Source organism: Cryptomeria japonica, chromosome 8, assembly GCF_030272615.1.
Source record: "Cryptomeria japonica chromosome 8, Sugi_1.0, whole genome shotgun sequence".
Taxonomy (NCBI): Eukaryota; Viridiplantae; Streptophyta; class Pinopsida; order Cupressales; family Cupressaceae; genus Cryptomeria; species Cryptomeria japonica.
Window position 1 is genome coordinate 351,235,045 of NC_081412.1, and position 18,926 is coordinate 351,253,970.

Consider the following 18,926-nt stretch of genomic DNA (forward strand, 5'->3'; position numbering starts at 1 on the left):
GTTGGCAGAAGGAATCTTCCAAGTATGACGCACGACTTGGAGCATTTAAGGAAAATTCTAAATTTGAACTCATACGCATGGGAAGTTGCCTTTGCATGGCGTAGTAATTGAGGAAAGTATGACGCATCATGAATGCAATTACTAATTAATGCCTCTTGAAAATTCTATATAAGTTTGGGAAGGCATTTCATTTCTCACGTGCAAGATCCAAGAAAGAAGAAGTGGAGAAGTAAAGAATATTCATACTTAGTCTCTATTTTCATCATTTCGAGGTGCTTCCAAGATGGCAGAACCAAGCAAGGCAGCTACTATCTCCAGGCAGGCATCGATCAAAGCAGAGATGAAGAGTTTTCTTCCTCGTTCTCGGTTGAATTCGAGATGGGATGAAATCAGCGATACTAATCTAGGCACGTTCAACTTGGCTGCATTCAAGATCCGAATGTTCGGAACAGCAGGATACAATCCATCCCCGACAGCTATCAGAATTGTGAGAAGTGGAATAGTTGCAGCAGTTGGTTTTCCTCCCGCTATTCAATGCCCAGAACTGGTCTTGGAATGTGCAGCACATTATAATCTGGATTGGATAACAATCTCAACGCCAGATGGCAAGTTACTGGCGACATTGACTCCAGAGTCAATTGGTGAAGCTTTCGGAATCCCTTCACATTATTCCATGACGTACAGGACCAGCAGTGGAGCTCAGACAGTATATGAAGCGGGCCCTGCTAGGTGTGCTGATTTGATCAATAAGCAGTGGTTGTTGAAGCCTAGAGTGCATGCTTCCAAGATGCCCAAAACTCTCACAATCTTCGAGTTCAAGCAAGAGTATGTGGACCTGATAAAGTGTTGAGCAGAGTAATGGGATGCCCACATTCGGTGAACTTCGAGGCCTGGATGTTCTTCTACATAGGCGAGATCATGAATTCAAATACACTGATCGACTGGGCTAGATTGATCAGCCACTACTTGCATGAACAATTGAAGAACCTGAAAGAGAAAAGGTCTCAGTCCTTTTTCATGAGCTCCTACCTGTTCTATATGCTTGCACGAAGGGGAGGATTCGATGGGCTGCCAGCAAGAGGAATCATGGGCTGCGGACCAGCTCAGTTAAAAGTACATGAGTGTTATCGTCAGCTACATCTCTCCAATGTTAGCTCTTACAGGTTGGCGAATGACACCTTCACCATGTACCTGACACGACTTATGCAAAACAAGTTGCACATGAGGTTGCAACACAAGCAAGTGCCTTGGTCCAGAGGTATGGCGTTGCATTCCTGCAATTCCCCAAATTCACCTACATCAGGACGCAAGGGTTCTCCTTCCAGTCTTACAAATTGCCCAGATATCCGTCAGACAAGCTTGTATTGCTCGAGCTCATGAGGCAGTTAACTACCTATGATCAGCTGCAAAAGAAGAAGAAGAAGCAATCTATTGAATTTCCAATTGTCTTGGGGGATTTCATGGAGATATGCCCAGGTTTGGAGGCCGCTGAAAGTGCAGCAGGGGAATTGGCATTCTATCGCCTACCATTTTACACATCCAGGGCCCAATATGATCCTTACAGCTAGATTAGGAAGGTTGCCGGTGTCAAATTCATACACAGATTTCACTTGGAGGATTACTGGGCAAGTGTCGAGGATGACCTTGAGGTCCGGAGAAGAATGCATTCCAGACTGCCCCTCGACACCATCAGAATAAGTGAAATTCATCAGGTATCGGATCAGATTTGACGCAACCCAAATTCGAGAAAGTAAAGGATCAACCCATCCAGTTGCCAGATTGGTCAGAGCCCGAGGTAGATGATCTGAACATCTTAGCTAGACCAGTGCTAAAATTCACTAAGCACTGGATTGACAGGCAAACAAGAAAGTTGGTGGAAGACAATGTCCATCTGACATACCAACTAATGGGAAATCTGGATTCCCACAGTGAGGCAACTGAAAGCTCTTCACAGGTTCAGGCAGGAAGGGAAGCCCGGGTGGATAGAGGAAAAAATGCCCCAAAGAGGCCAAAGGCAACAAAGATGAAGGATATCCAGCAGGAAATCCCACACGAGGTTCAACAAGAAGCCCAACAAGAGGAACCTCCACAAAAGAGAGCAAGGACAGCAAGGGAGCATTCACCGGTTAGCTCCTCGAGCGTACGGGAAGTGGAGATGTTTCCACATCCCACAGGCCCACTTCCAAGGAACGTTCCAGCACCTGATATACTCAGCATCAATGCTTCGCAAAGCCATCATCAACCAAGAAGTCAAAGGCAAGAAAGTCCCCCGCACCAAGAAGTTCACCAGGATAGCTTTGTGGAGACTATCCTCGGTGAAATGGAGGAAGAATCTCAGGAACAGGAGCATGCAGACGATCATAGCCATTCCATTCCCGCGCTAGATTGGTTGATAGGCAGATTGGGGAATGAAGCAAAAGGAGGAACCAATCCTGCTCAGGAGTTAGAAGAATTATTGAAGAGGATGGATCGGCCACCGGAAAGAAAGGCCCCCCGGAAGTTTTCCAAGGTGGTCAGGGAAGAATCTGGATCCCGGACCTTGCACATTGCTGAACCTGTAGTGGATAAGGATAGGAGTAAGATTAGACAAGAGGATTACGTCATCAGGCAAGTTGATCTTGGCCATGCTTCCACCGGTCAAGTTGTGGGGGATTTTGAAGATTCCTCCTTAGCCATGAAGGAGAAGTTGCTGAAATCGAAGGCAAAATGTAAGCGGCTAAGGGAGGAAAATAGATTCCTATGCAAATACGTCAGGAGTTTCAAAAGACCCCTCAGGGAAGCAGGTCCTTCATCCACTCCTCCTTCCTTCCTTCCCAAGGAAGTAGTTGATGATGCAGAACTTATTAGAGCAATGGCACAGAATTCCCGGGAATGGGTAGAGGATGTCTATACTGAGGCAAGAAAATTCGTTGAGGATCTAGCTCGGCTTCATTCGAAGTTCGTGGCCCTCCTAAGCAGATTAGAGACAACAAAAGGACTATGGGAGCATGTAGATGTTTACCAAGACTTAACCATTTCCCGACTCAGGGCTCTGACGAAGACTCCAAGGCAAACTCTGGTGGCCGAGAAAGTGATCCAAGAGAATGAAGCTTATGATTTCCCCCGATGGTTCTACGCTATCTGTTCGGGAAAGAACACTCTTGACAAATTCAACATTGACTCTGTCACCTTGAAGCAGTCTATAAGGGGGATACAGGAAGAAATCCTTAGTGCCATCGAAGCTTTGTTTGCAAGGAAGTTCAGTGACAGAGGAATAACGATGAACTCCTTGAAATCCCAGTTGCACGATTTCTTCTTCGTCGGTTCGTTCCCTAAGGAACATTTTGCAAATGTTTCTTCATTCTCCGATATGATGAAGAAAACGCAAGAAGTCATGGCAGAGTGGGAAAGTCTCTTTTCCAAAAGCGAAGTAGAAATTGCCATGATGGAGTTCAACATTGAGAACGTGCCAAGTGTCTCCATCAGAGAACTAGAAGCTGTCGTCGGTAGATTCATTGCATACGCCATTAATGAACGAGATAATGGTCGTCCATTTTTGGACGAAAGTCTTTTGACTGAATAGTGATGCCGTACTTATTGTTGAGGGAATATTGACTAGGAGTGGACCAGTCAATGCATGCCACCACCGGATAGGGAATCTTCTTGCATGTCGCCTTCTCATTATGGTTTTATGACAGATTCTTCGTGCATGTCACCGTCACTTGGAGAATGATGGGCATTTATGATGGCGTCGGTTATATTCTGGGCATAATCAACATCATGGGGCACATTTAATGTGCTAGTGGGCGCTATTTTAGGCTCTTTCAAATTTATTGTAAATGGGCATAATGGGATATTAATTGTCGATTCCCACCTTGTTGCACCTTGAGTGGGGAATCTTTAGGGCAAACCCTAATTACAGTTTTGCATGTAATCATGGCTTGAGGCCTATAAAAGGTGGTGACCCCCTCATTTGTAATCAGGAGAGACTATCGTTAGAGATTGTTGCTAAGAGTTTTTGAAGCAAACACTCAATACATTGTTCAATTGTTGGTGTGTCCTTGTGTTGTTTCGAAGCTCGCATGGTCTCATTCTCTTTGTTGATTAGATTTGCTTTCATGTTGTTAGACGAACTGGATTTGATAGGATCGCTTGTTGCAAAATTCATGCTCATACTTTTGGTGTGCAGCTGATTGTTGCATACCGTGCAAAGTTAGCCTGAGCCTCTGTTATATGTGTATGTTTAACTTCGATTATCAGGAGAGATTGTTCGACTTGATGGTTTCTCTTGATGATTTGAAAATCTTTAACACACCCTCTGAAGATTGCACTGCCTTCGTGTAGTTGTGCGTTGCTGGCAAAGCGAAGCGTGGTTGGATTTTGCGCAAGATATCCCGTCTCCTTGTTCATAGGATTAGATTACTTTTAGTCTAGTTTTTCTCTACCCTATTCCTATTTACTTTCCGCATAATTTCAAAAGTCCAAAAGATCCAAAACTAGAGCTTTTATTGCAGATCATCCGTATAAATAAGTTTCTTCAACATACGTAAGCCCCCTTGGGTTATCAGCAAACCCATCAAACAATTGAGTCACATCCACGCACTAAAGGAACCTCGGGAATTAGCCGTTTGAACTTTAAGTAATCCTAGCATACGGACTAATCTTGATCAAGAGAGAATAAGGTGGCCATTGGTGACTTTATTCTATGTTAGACGCGGTCATAAAAAACACGTCAACACTTCCCTGAGTGGTCGCTTGAGACTTTTGATATATTCACATAAGACCCTATTTTCTTCCTTTAGCCTTTTACATTTTGCCTTTGTTTTTTGCATCTTTTCCCTCATGGCCAAGGAAGATCCTTAGAAGACTTCAATTACCTGTCTGGTGGAAGCATGCCCAAGGTCAACTTGTCTGATTACATAATCTTTCGGTCTTATTTTATTCCTGTCCTTATCTACTGCAAGCTCAGCTATGTGCAAGGTTCGGGATCCGGATTCATCCCTCACAACCTTGGAGAATTTCCAAGGAGCTTTTCTCTCTGTCGACTGATCCATTCTTTTCAACAACTCTTCTAATTCTTGTGCTGGATCAGTTTCCTTTTTCGGCTCCTTCCTTAATCTATCCATCAGCCAATCAAGAGCGGGAATGGAGTGACTATGAATTTCCATCTGCTCGTGCTCCTGTGATTCTTCTTCCATCTCTCTGACGATGGCTTCTACGAAAATATCCTGGTGAGTTTCTTCTTGATAAGGAGGAATTTCATGTCTTTGACTTCTTGGCTGATTTGGTCTATGTGAAGCACTGACGCTGAGAATATCTTGTGCTGAAGCACTGTCAAGGATGTTGCCTGCAGGCGGATTTATTGGATTTTCTTGCGAAAACATTTCTACCTCCTGCACGTGGGAAGAACTGGCTGGTGTCTGCATCCTTTATACCCTCGCTCTCTTCTGCGGTGGTTCTTCCTACTGCACGTCTTGTTGAGCTTCCTAATGAATTTCTTGATGGACAATCTGTTGGGTTTTCTATTGGGCTTCCCGATGGACATCCTTCTTCCTTATCGTCCTCGGCCTCTTTGGAGCACTTTTCCCTCTATCAAGTCGGACTTCTCTTTTCTGCTAAACTTCTCCTTCTTCAGCCTGACCATGCGAAGATCCTTCTGTAGCCTCACTGTGGGAATCAAGACTTCCCATTAATTGGAAAGTCAGGTGGACATTTCCCTCTTTCAACCTTTTTATATGCCTATCAACCCAGTGTCTGGTAAACTTTAAAACAGGTCTAGCCAAGATGTCTAGATCGTCAATTTCAGGTTCCAACCAATCTGGCAACTGAATGGGTTGATCTTTCACCCTTTCGAATTCTAGTTGCACCAAGTCCAAATCTTCCTTCACTTGATCTGGTACTTGCATTATCTCACTTATCCTGATGATGTCAAGGGGGAGTTTGGAATACATTTTCTTCCGGACTTCAAGGTCATCCTTGGCACTTGCCCAGTAGTCTTCTAGGTGAAACTTGTGAAAAAATTTCACTCTGGCAACCATTCTAATCTTGCGCTATGAATCGTAGTGAGACCTGGTGGTGTAATATGCCAAGCAGTAAAATGCCAATTCTTCAGTTTCGTTCTTTGCTGCTGCCAAGTTCGAGCATACCTCCACATAGTCCTCGAGAACGATTGGGAATTCAAGAGACAGTTTCTTTTTCTTCTTCTGAATTTGATTGTAACTGTCAACTACCTCATCAGTTCTAACAGTGTCAGCTTGTCAGATGGATACTGTGGCAGTTTATATGGTTGGGAAGCGAAGCCCTGTCCTGATATATGTGAATTTTGAAAATTGCAGGAACATGGCTCCGAATTGTTGAACCAATGCCCTAGCTTATGGTGACACTCTCGTGTGGAGCTCATTCTGCATGATTCTGGTCAGGTACATGGTGAAAGTGTCATTCGCCAACTTGAAAGAATCAGTATTGTGGAGGTGTAGCTGAGGATAATTCTCATGAACTTTCAGCTGTGTCGGCCCACAGCCCATAACTCCCTTTCCAGGCAGACCATCAAAGCCTCCCATCCTTGCAAGCATATAAGTTATGTAGGAGCTCATGTAGAAGGACTAGGACTTCTTTTCTTTCAGATCTTTTAGCTGCTCATGAACGTAGTGTCTGGTTAGTCTGGCCCAATCCACCAACCCATTTGAATTCATAACCTCACCGATGTAGAACATCCATGGCTCAAAGTTGATGGTATGTGGACACCCCATTATTCTGCTCAACATCATTATCAGGCCCACATATTCCTACTTAAATTTGAAGATATGAGCATCTTTGGCATTTTGGAGATGTGCAGTCTAGGCCTCAGCAACCAATGTTTGTTGATGGTTTCCGCACATCTGTCAGGACCTGCATCATTTATCGCCTTTGCGCCATTCATGGTCCAATAAGTCATCGAGTGATGTGAAGGAATTCCAAAGGCTTCACCAATTGTTACCGGAGTCAAGGTGGAGAACAGCTTGCCATTTGATGTTGAAATTGTTCGCTGCTCCGGATTGTAGTGTTTTGCACATTCAAGAATCAAGTCTGGGCACTAAATAGCAAGAGGAAAACCAGTTGCCGCAACAATTCCACTTCTGACTATCTTGGCAGTTGTAGGGGATGGACTATGTCCTGCTCTTCCAAACATCCTAATCTTGAAAGCCGCCAAGTTGAAGGTTCCCAAATTTGTATTGCTGATCTCCTTCCACCTGGACACCATCTTGGATTCCAGAAGGAATCCTTTCAGCTCTGCCTTTATTTGTGCCTACCTGGTGATGGTAGCCGCCTTGCTTGATTCTGCCATCCTGGAAAAACTTCTTGAAAATGATGAAAAAAAATCTCTAAGTATGACTTTCTTCACCTCTTCTCCAACTCTTCTTTCTTGAAACTTGCACGTGAGAAATGAAATGCATCTTCACACTTATATGGAATTTCTCCAATCGTGCTGCTAAGTTGGGAGGAATCTAATTTCGCAATTGCATTCATTATGCGTCATACTTTCCCATTCACCACGCCATGCAAATGGAATTTCCTTTGTAGTTGAGTTGAAATTTGGAAATTTCTCTTAATGCATTATGTCATGCATCATACTTAGAATATTCCTTCCCAACTCACCAACTTCCATTTTTCAAATTTTGGAGGGATTTTGGAAGATTCTTTCAAGATTCACCTCATTTGTCCACTTGGCTTGACTTTTCCTACTCTAGAGGGAATTTTCCACACCTTTTGACCATGTTCTATTTTTTAGGGATTTTCCTAAAATTTAGGACCTAGGTCTAGTGGAAAGAGAATTCTCTCATGAGCCCAAATCAAGAAAAAATTTCAGATTCTAACGAGAATTGATGCCTAAAAATGGAAATTTTAAAAAATTTGTCGAGGGGATTTCTTGCTTTTCCTTTCCTTTCCTGGCCTCTGGATTTTCATGCCTTAGGAGATTTTTTGAATTATCCAACTTAGGTGTGGAATTCACTTTGTCATGGAATTTCATCATTTTCCAGGTCTTAATCACTCTGGAGCTGGATACCTTCCTTGGGCGTTGAATCCACTTGAGGGAAGAATTTGGCAATTTCGAAGTATTCCATGAGCACTCTAGTCTAGCGCCCTACCCATGCCTTAGGCACTATTTTGCTTTGATCAAGGAATTTCACTGTCTTTTCTCTTTCCTTCATCTCCCTCGTTTGGTGCCCTCCTGGGTGCTAGGGCACTATTCTCACTAAGGCATGGATTTCATAATTCCTTCTATTTTCCACGTTGACCTTCCTTTGGCGCCCTTTGACTTTCTTGGGCCGAGTTTTGCTTTGGTCATGGAATTTCACATGTTTTGGTTTCTCCATGCCTTTACTAGTTTGGCGCCCCCTTCCAACCTTAGGCGCTACTTTGACTTAAGCTTGGAATTTCACTATCCTTTCGTCTTCCATGTCTTCATGGATTTAGCACCCCCTCCTTATGCTTGAGCGTGAACTTGCCTTGGCTAAGGATTTCATCACTTCAACGTATTTCCACGCTCCCCTTGTTTTGGCGCCAGAGCTGTGGCTTGGGCACTGTTTGGACTTGGAGGAGGAATTCACCATTTTCCTTGAATTCCATGACCACTAGAGTTTAGCGCCCTACTACTTCCTAGGGCGCAATTTTGTCCTGGAGATGGAATTTCATGCCTTTGCTCAGTTTCCATGATGCTTTGGATTTGGCGCTAGTCTTTCATGTTGGGCACAAGATTCATCCTGTGACGGAATTTCATCTTGCTTCTTCCGGACTTAGGTGAATTTTTTGAGCTTTCCATTTCAGGAATGGATACCAACACTTAGCCATTTTTTATCAAGCTTGTCTACTTTTGACTTTCTAGATTTAGACAGATTCTTCAGGAATGCTCAGTCTTCATCATCCGCCTGCGAGGACCTGTCACAAATGAACTTTCCAAAAATAGAAACTTCTCAAAATATCAGAGTTAGAGCCCAAAACAAGATGCAAAAACTTACTAAAACTAGTAAGTTTGATTTTTTGGCAAAATGAAGACATTCTGGGACACAGTAAAATCCCTAAAAAATAGGAACTTTCTAAAAATAGAAAGTTCCTCCGATTTCACTCAAATTTTATTCGGAGGTTCCTCGAGGGGTCATGATTCCTGTTCTATATTCAGTTTTTCCAAAACCCTAAAATAAACCCCTAAAATCTAGGAGTGAAGACAGAAACCCTAAAATTGACAAAACGAGCCCTAGACTCAACCAAATTCGCTCAAACGAAAAGCAAACTTGATCAATTCAACCCCCAAACACTTGCAAAGCAGAGAGACTTACGATATCGCCACCAAAAGACCCCCAAAACCAAAACAAAAGGCTGAGAGGGCCTAAAAAGTAGGGGGTCCCCATCTGGGATGGGGTGATGTGTGATTAGGTCACAACAAATCCCTATCGGAGATGGGGAGTGTGTGCAAGGCACAACATGGAGCTCTAAAGAAATCTAGCAAACACAATGTGGGGCAGCGTTACAATTGGCTATTGAATCAAAACTTCAGCAACTTGATTTTAAAGGACAGAATTTGGGGGAAGCTTTGGGCTGTCAAATATCTTCCTAAAATAAATTTGTTCATGTGGACTTTCCCACAAAGCCATTTTCACTGCTGAAAACTTGAGCAATTGGAGCATTTATGGACCTTCATCCTGTATTCTTTGTAAGAGAGATAATGAAAATCTAATCACCTCTTTATCTTGTGTGTGTTTTCTCAATGGGTATGGAATCATGTTTAACCGATTATGGAATTAAGAATTGATGCTTTCAACTTAATATCATGCTGCTCTAAATTTGTGACAGAGTGGTCTGGTATGCATCCTTTCCGATTCAAAGGAAAATCAACAATTAAATATTTGTGGAAGATATTGCCAGGAGTTGCCATTTGGCCTAAATTGATAGCTAGAAATTGTGCTACTTTAAATAATGCTAATGTCCTTTCAGTTGTTTTGTCCATGTATCTGCACTCATATAGCTTTACGTGAAAGTTGACAAAAGCTTCACATATTTTTGTTGTCACCTAAGGAAGAAGAAAGGTCAATTCAGATTTTGGAAATAAAAGTTTCTAAGCAATATTGATGAAAAAGAAAAACCCCAGGAATTCTTACAAGATTCATATCATTTTTCTTATGGTGGTTCCAAAGGAAACCTTGGTGTTGGTGGGTTTGGGGGAGTTATAATGGATAAGGTTAAAAAATATTAGTTAAATTTGCTAAATGAATGGGGGGGAATTCAAACAATGTGGCTATATTTTTGGCTTTTTCCAAAGACTTAAATTGCAACTCTAAAAGGAATTCTTGATAATCAATGGTGTTTCTATGTTGGCTATTAAGTTTGTGTTGGGTGTGCTGAAGATGGAGAGTCTTTTGCTACACTCTATTTTGCAGAGAATTAAAAATTAATGCAGGGATTTCCTTTTCACCAGGTTTGAAATATCATAACGAATCAGTTGGTTGATTCTCTTGCTAATGAGGGTGTTAAGCTGAGTCATGGGATAATTAGTATCAAGTGGAGCTTATGTTTAACTTGATCTTTTGCATTTCTATTCTATGTTGTAGTTTGTAGGTTTTTCCTTCCCCTTTGAATTCTACTTATCCAGTTAAGGTTAGAGGTAATTTTTCTCTTGTCTTTATATATTTTGTATTTTTCAATTAAAAAATGAAACAAGAGTAGGGCCATGTTGATGTGTGTTTTATGCACATGCAAGCATCAGAATAAAATACCAAAGTACTTTACCCTCTCTTGAACAAAATCACCTCAGATGCTAAGGATAAGATCAACTAAAATGACTCCAAAGTTTCGACAGTCAGGTCTTGACAAGTGGGTAACTCAATGGTCGATGTGAATTGTTGTTTTCACTTGGAGACTTACACAATTGTTTGAATTAACTTTGTATATCATGAATATGGAATGAGTGTGTTGATAACTTAGGATTTGGCAATGTAGTTCTTGACTTGATTCTAACAAGACTTTCTTAAAAAGTGGCAAAAGGGAATAGGGTTCAGGAAATCTATTCTAAGCCTAGGAATGTAGGAAATGATGAACAAATTTAGTGGAATCAAACTAGGCAAGGTCTCACCATCAAGTCGAACAGATTTTGACACAAGCTTAGTGCAATCCTCTAAGGTGTATTTCATAGATTTTCAAATTACTACCATCAAACATTGAAACCATCCAAGTTGGTGCATAACAATCAACGTATAATAATTGAAGTTAAGCTTGCATAAATTTGCAATTGACCACGCACGGCGCACTTACAATCAGCAAGAGGCTAGTGGTATGGGTTAATAGATTCCACACAAATATACTCAACAATTATTTCATTCAATCTAACAAACATTGAAAGCAAATTCTAATTTAACTTGGAGGAATTGAGAACCTTGAATGCAAAACAACACTTAAACAAAATCACCATCAAGTCGAACAATGATTTATATTCAAAAACTGCAGCATATACCAACAATTCTACAAAATCTCTCTCTTACAAATGAGAGGCAATGAGGTATATATAGAGTCTCATACAAAATGGATGGCCAAGATTAAAACAAAATCAAAGGCCAAGATCATGCCAACAAAGCCCTAGAGTTGCCCTAATTAGGGTTTACATCAAAAATGGTGCCACCAACATATGGCCCAATAGAAAGATACTTAGTCATCAAATAGGGAATCTTCTACAAGATTTCGTCCTGCATCTCTTTCTCTCACAGCATAATCCAAGAATCTAGCCAATAAAGAATCTAACTCCTCCATGGAAATGTTGGGTAAGGTATCCTGTTGTAAATCAATCATGTCCAATGCATCTGAGCAAGCATCCAAAGTGTTCTCCCAATCTGGCATGAGCTTCTGTGAATTATGAACATGAATCAACAAAGAGACCAAGTCATCAATCTGACTCTTCTTCAAAGAGTCCAACTGATTGAAGTACATGAATTTCATTTTGTATCTCAATTCTGCTAAGTGTAACCCACTGGCTTCACTGACATCAACTCCCAATAACTCCTCAATTGAGGCAAAGATCTTCAACTGAATATCATGAATAGATCCTTCCATCTCTGCACAACTCCTTTGTGCACTCTCATAAGTTGATTTCTTCATGGCTAACGAACAATACCAGCCATGGAAATCGTATCTATCTCCATTGGGCACAATATTCTCCCTGATCAATGTGGACATAGGAATCTTCTTCAAAGCTTTGAGGCGTGGAATAGTCTTCTCCTAAATGGGTCGGAATTCTTCCCAAACTCCCTCCAAATACTGTATCCTGAATATAAGCCCGGTTGTCCTATCAAAAGCCTGAACAAAATGAGTAAGGAAATCATCTGCCTATCTCTTTGTATCCTCGATCCATTTCTCCACTTTCGAAAGTGTATCTCTCGCTACCTCATAATTTGTATGTAGTCCATGATCAACTGCAATAGGGGAAATAAGGGTGGGATTCTCACGCCTTATCCCTGCAATGTACTCTCTAAGTCTGATATTCTCTGCTTCATACTTCTCTCTTTTCTCTATCTCCCAGTCCAATCTCGCAGTGATTGCCTCGAGGGTATCACCAACCTCCTGAAATTCTTGCTCTTTTGTAGTACGGCCAAGGGCAACTGAAGTAATCTGGAAATCCATGGGAGTAGCAATGTCCATCGTCACATCTCCAATAGGAACAGCCACCTGCGCAATCCGCATCCTGGTCTCATCTCTAGCTATGTGTGACAAAATCTCAGTTTTCCTAGGTTCTTTCTCCTTGTTGCTTCTAGCTAAGTAGTCATCAATATCATCAATAGGTTGTGCCTCTACCATCTTCTTACTTTTCTCCATACTCTTCATCAGCCAATCAAGAATAGCGGTCATCTCCATACCATCATCAAGACACATCTCCCGATCAAGCTCTCTCAATGCCGAGATAAAATCATCATCATCAGGGTTATCCCTAGTCAAATCTGATACATTCTTTCCCAAACTAACCTCCAAAAGGACTAGTAGGGGATCTCGGTTGATCATCATCCTCATCAAGTGGAGCAAATGTAGTTGTAGCATGTAAATCCTGAACATTTTCTGGTAATATCATTGTGTTGGAACATTGCTCAAACTCTTTGTTTTGTTCCGACACTTCAACTTCCTTGATTGATGAGACACTGAGGGGTGGTGAAGGAATGATAGTATTTTGCTTCATCTTCTTCTTGACCTCCTCAATCTTCTTTCCCCTAGCCTTGACTTCTCCTGGTGTGTTCTTCCTTCGTTTGGGAGCTTGACTCTCCTTATCCGCATGAATCCTGATATCATTGATAATCCTCTAGTCATCTTCGAAAGCGGATTCATTTGGTTTCATCCTTTCATAAGTGAAGGTAGCACCCATGTCAACTAACTTGTTCATCTGATGGTCTACCCATCCTCGGGAGAAACTCAAGACCTCTCTGATCAACACATTCAAATCTGTTTCTTCTAGTTCTGACCAATTAGGCAATAGAATCGCCTTCTTCATTTCATTCTCATATAGTGGATGCGTATGATCCTTATCATCTAATACTTGATCAGGAATGAGGAAAAGTCCACACTTCCTCATGAAATCCACTGACATTCTGGACCACATTCTTCTTTTTGCTGCCTACTCGTCCATCAGGTTGGCCCATTAATCTTCTATGTCTACCTTGTGGATGAACTTATCTCCCCTGATCCTCCCAACTTTCTTATCTGGACCAAATCTTTTTCTTCTCTTGTATGTTGCAAATCAATAGAATGCAAGGTCTTCAACTGATGTGCTAGCTGCTATGGCGGATTGGCAAACCTCCAATATCTTCCCCATTGAAATAGGAAATGACATGACCGTTTTGTGCTTTTCCTTCTGGATAGAATTATATTCCAAAAGTTGTCTCACCACTTCCAACAGGATCATTATGTCAATAGGATACCTAGGAAGCCTGTAAGGTTCGGATTGAAATCCATGAATCCTTAAGTATGTGAAAGTGGGAAATTGTATGTACCACGATCCATATTTCTCTATCAGCTTTGTTGCCTCCTTGGACAACCTCCTGTGGATTCCGCCTTGCAACATTCGTGTTATGTACATAGTGAATACACCATTCACTCTCTTATAATCTTCAATTCAATACATGTTCAGCTGTGGATAGCACTCATAACTCATGAATTGTCCTTGTCCATTCCTGACTTCACCTCTGCATATAAATCCCTTGTAGGTAACAAATCGTGCAAGTAGGTACACCAAATAAGAAGTCATGGCGAATGACCTGGACCGCTCCACATTCCTCAACTAAAAATCCAGATTGTCACTTATGATTTTAGACCAATTAATCAACATTCCTTTTAGACAATCCTAGATGAAATAGAACATCCATCTATCATATATTGCACCCTACGGCATCCCCATCACTCAGTTAAGCAGGAATATTAAATCATTATATTCATCTTTGAAGTTTGTGCACATGAGTGTCTTGGGAGCCTTGGAATGATGAGTCTTAGGATCAATCATCCACTCCTTGTTCACTACGGTCTTGCACGCATCCATCTTCTTCTTATATCTTTCTTCATATTCATCCTTATTTATATCTTTCATGTCTGCTCTACGTGGAATTCCGAACACCTCAACAATCGCATCCTCAGCAAGGTAGGCAATGATGGCACCCTTAGGAGTCTTGATCATTCGGGAGCGAGGATCATAACATCGTGCACACTCCAGGATCAGCTCACTACATTGTATGGACTACAGGAATCCGGCAGCCAAATAAATGCCACTCTTCATAATGTTGACATAAGCTGGGGAAGGAATCTGACTTCCAATTTCAAACATCTACTATCGCATTTGGCCAATGTTCAGGAAATGCATGATCGTGTCTGTAATCTCCTTCTGTCTAGATGACATCTTGGATTATGGATAGAATCCCGTCACAACTATTCTCTGTTGTTCCCTCCTTTCCTTGATCCCAGACTTTGACATCGTACCTGTACGAAGCTAGAAGTTGGGACTTCGGAAAATCAATCCTAATAAGCTATTTTCAAAATTAGGAAAGTTTTGATTTCTTAAAATGTAGACAAATTTGGGAATGGAAATCAAGAATTTTGTCCATATTTAAACGAATTCTGAAAATAGAACATAAATACAAAAAATTAGGGTACAAGACCCTCATGAAAGCTCATAAAATTAATCATTTTCAGACTTTAGAAAGTCTGAAGACACCTCTTTACACTTAGGAAATTTACCAAAAATAGAGCGCAAAGGAGTATACCGGATCAAGAAATGACTATGGAAAGGTGTGGAAAGGATAACTTTCACACAAAAAATGTTTGAAGACACCCTTCCGAAGTCAACAATGGCTGCCGAAAGTCTGAAGACAACTTGCAACTGTGTAAATTAGTCCTTAAAATCATGTTGCAATCACTCAAAATGCAAAATATATGATGAAAATCAATTTCTCAAGGCAAACATGGTAAATCTGAGCATGTATGTAGGGCTGGAAATGAGAGTTAAGTCTGAAGACAAGTCTGAAAATGGAGTCTTTTCAGACTTACCAGCACCCTTAAGAATGAAGATAAACTCAGAAAATGGCCCTGGAATGAAGCAAAAATGCTTCCCAAGTGAAATCGCCTAGGTTGACAAGTGGCTAGAAATGGCAAATTTCTGAGGACAGCCCCCTATCAATGGAGTTTCAGACCTATACCAGCATGTAAATGGCCTGAAAATGCACACAAAACTCAACAAAATTCCTCCAAATGCAAATTGCCTAGGTTGGAATTGGCTGGGCAACGAAAAATTAATTCTGAAAATGAAGTTACAGCCAGTAATGGAGGTCACACAAGTCTGAAAATGGAGTAAATCAGGTCTGAGAATGATAACCAGCAAGCTCCCAGCAATGGTGTCACCACCCAAGGAGAGTAATCACCAAAAAATGGAGATAAAAACCTCCCCAAAACAAAATCGCCACCTTCCAAAAATGACGCCACCCTTAGAAAAATCGCCGAGTCTGAAAAATCTGCAAGTAAATCACTCCAATGGCAGCCAAACAAAATCGCCCTAGGCTGGAAATGAGAAAAAATGATCAATGGAAACAATATTCAGCCCAATGTGTCAACTTGACACTTCGCCAAAATTCGCCAACTGGAGGAAAAAATGCCAAAGTAAGCACACACTTGACAAATATAATAATATTATATTGCTGGCCACTCCCTTTTAAACTTGCTTTCACCTTGAACTTTCACCTTGCAAGCAATGTGGGATAAAACATTTGTACTTATACTTGCCTAGGGAAAATCGATTTGCTTCTAGAAGGTGAAAATCATTAAATACTCATTGCAAATCATTTATTAATTGTTAATTTTTTTATTTTTTTTTTAAATCGTCAACGTCGTTAAAAACAATTAAATTTGGGTCACGTCATTTAAAAGATTTTAAAATTTTATCCAGAATTGGACCCATGGGGAAAATCGACCCCTATTTGGATTAAAAATCCAAACAAAAATAATTAAAAATTTTCAAAAATACACATTGGGGAAAATCGACCCAAGTCTGGATTAAAATCTGAACAAAATTTCATCATAAATTGCACAAAATTGCCTTCAAGGGAAAATCGACCCAAGTTGGGAGTCAAAATCCCGACTAAAAATCATTACTTTGGCCAAAAAAACACTCTAGGGGAAAATCGACACCAGTCCGGATAGCAATCCGGACTTAAAAATCTTCAATTTGCACATGGTGGAAATTCGCACCAAGTCTGGAATCACTATCTGCACTAAAATCCACAAAAAGTCGTCATGAAAAGCTTTGGTGGAAAATCAATTGTCATCAGAAATCCTCACTTAAGTCATCCGCAACTTCATCTACACTCCCTAGGGGAAATTTGAAGGTAGTCAGGAAAATTCCCAACACTTAGACAAAATTTAATCATCCTGGTGGAAAATCACCCCTAGTCTGGAATTTGAATGGGGGAAAAATAAGGCATATCTGGATTCCAAGGGAAATCCATGTCCAGTCTAGATTTTGAGTGGGGAAAATCATGGGTAGTCAGGAATATGAGGGGAAAAGCACCTCCAGTCTGGATTTTGACCTTTTGACCCTTAGAATATGGATTTTCATCCAGAATATGATGATTTTTCCACTCAAAACCACTAGGAAACTTCAAAACTCAATAAAAATCATCTGGACTTCGGAAAATTCACCAAAATTTGAGCAAAAAACAAGGAAACTTATCGAGATAAAGTGCAAAATCAACTTGAATAACTTCCTAGGAGCGAGAAAACAACTCCAAAAGGTCTAAAACACTTTAGCACTTAAAAATCACCGATGTAGACATTCAAAAACACATTAACACTCAAAGGGTCTACATTAGACAAAATTAGGATCATTTAAAATCTCAACTTTACGTGCTTGATCCTATAACTTCAAAAACCCTAAACAACAATTAGGCATGATCAAAAATCTGAGACTCGGGCACGGGAAATCAAAATTGCCCACTATGCTGCCAAAACCATAAACTAACCAACACGAAAAGCAGGAAAGAGGGGGGTCCCCGTTTGCAATTGGGCAATGTGTGAAAAGGTCACAACAAGCCAATAACTAGAATGCTTACCCATATGAATTTTTTCTTCCTAACTTATTTTGCACTTGAATGTTGACATTTCCTTCATATAATCCTTCCTTTTGAAATACTCATGCCCTTCGTTTGTTCACATATTTTAGAACCATACCAATTTCATCCATAGCTAGAAATGAGAGTTTTCCAATGCTTGAAATAGTGTGAAAGTTGGAACCCAAACAAGAAAGTTATGGCTAATGGAAGAAAACTGGAGTGCATTTGAAGGGTTATGTGGCAAACCATTAGCATGTCAAAAAAATCTCAAATTCAAAAAGTGGTGTTCCTTAAGAGAGGTCACTAGCATGCCAAAAGTCTTTCAAAGTCAAAATGTAGCATTCCTTTGGTGGGTCACGTAATAGACCACCAACATGTGAAAAGACTTTCAAAGTCAAAATGTGGCATGCCTTTGGTGACTTAAACAAGAATACACTAGAGTGCCTATAATCTTTCAAAGTCAAAAAGTGGCATGCCTTTTGGTGGATCACATGACAGACCACTAACTTGCCAAGAAATATTTCAAAGTCAAAAAGTAGCATGCCTTGGTGGATCACATGACAAATCAATAGCATGTTGTAATGATCCACCTTGGATCCGGAAATGTTTTTTTTTAAATTGCCTTTGAAAATTCTTTTCTTTTGAATTTTCTATTTTTTGTGATTTTTTGATATTTGAGAAGAAAATAAGATGCTGAAAATAAAATGCTGGAAATAAACTATTTTATTTGCAAATATTACAATTCTTCTAGGAAGCCCTTTTGATTTGCAAAATATTATTTCAATACAATTTATTTTAACATACCTCATACCCGGAAATAAATGTCAATGCTGATAATATTGTTGTATTTTTGTAAGGAGACCAGCAATGAAATCTTCTATCAGCAACATGCATTTAATAAACTCCATGTAATACCTTGAAATTTATACCCTTGTCTTAGAACAGCAGCAACAATGATTTTGCAGCCTCAAGTGAGAGCGAATTCCTCTAGGAAGGTGAGGTCTACCATCAAGAAACCAAACGCGCCTCAAAAAGGAGCATGCAAACAAGATTGTGGCTTTTCAAAGCCCAATGTGCCCCTTTAAGCTCTTTAAATATGTACGCCAGTGCTAGAGAATGGTACCGCCTTGGATTGGAGTGCATGAAATTTCAAATCTGCCCTTTAAAAATCAATTCCCAGACCAGCAAATGATAAACTCTTGAAACTCCTCAAACTCTTCACCAATTTTCTGAAATTTAAGCTCAAATGAGACTCTTGAATGTAGCCTCCTGCTGAAGCAATCCTTGGGTGATCTTTCACACCTGTAGATCACTAACCAGAGAGAGTTTTTGTTCTTCCCTGATTGAAAAATG

At 40.5% G+C, this 18,926-nt stretch overlaps 1 protein-coding gene across 3 annotated transcripts in view; it reads right to left on the reverse strand.

Annotated features, from left to right (window-relative positions):
* Positions 1-18,926, reverse strand: part of LOC131045349 (protein ANTHESIS POMOTING FACTOR 1) — a 216,675-nt gene that overhangs the window by 185,816 nt on the left and 11,933 nt on the right. The window contains exon 2 of one of the 3 annotated variants that reach the window (XM_057978934.2): positions 18,385-18,912. The exons of 1 other annotated variant lie outside the window; for it this stretch is intronic. The gene's annotated coding sequence lies outside the window, so the exon portion shown is untranslated. Of the gene's footprint in view, positions 1-18,377; positions 18,913-18,926 lie in introns of all 3 variants that reach the window. One more of the 3 variants, XM_057978935.2, reaches the window with a different exon arrangement.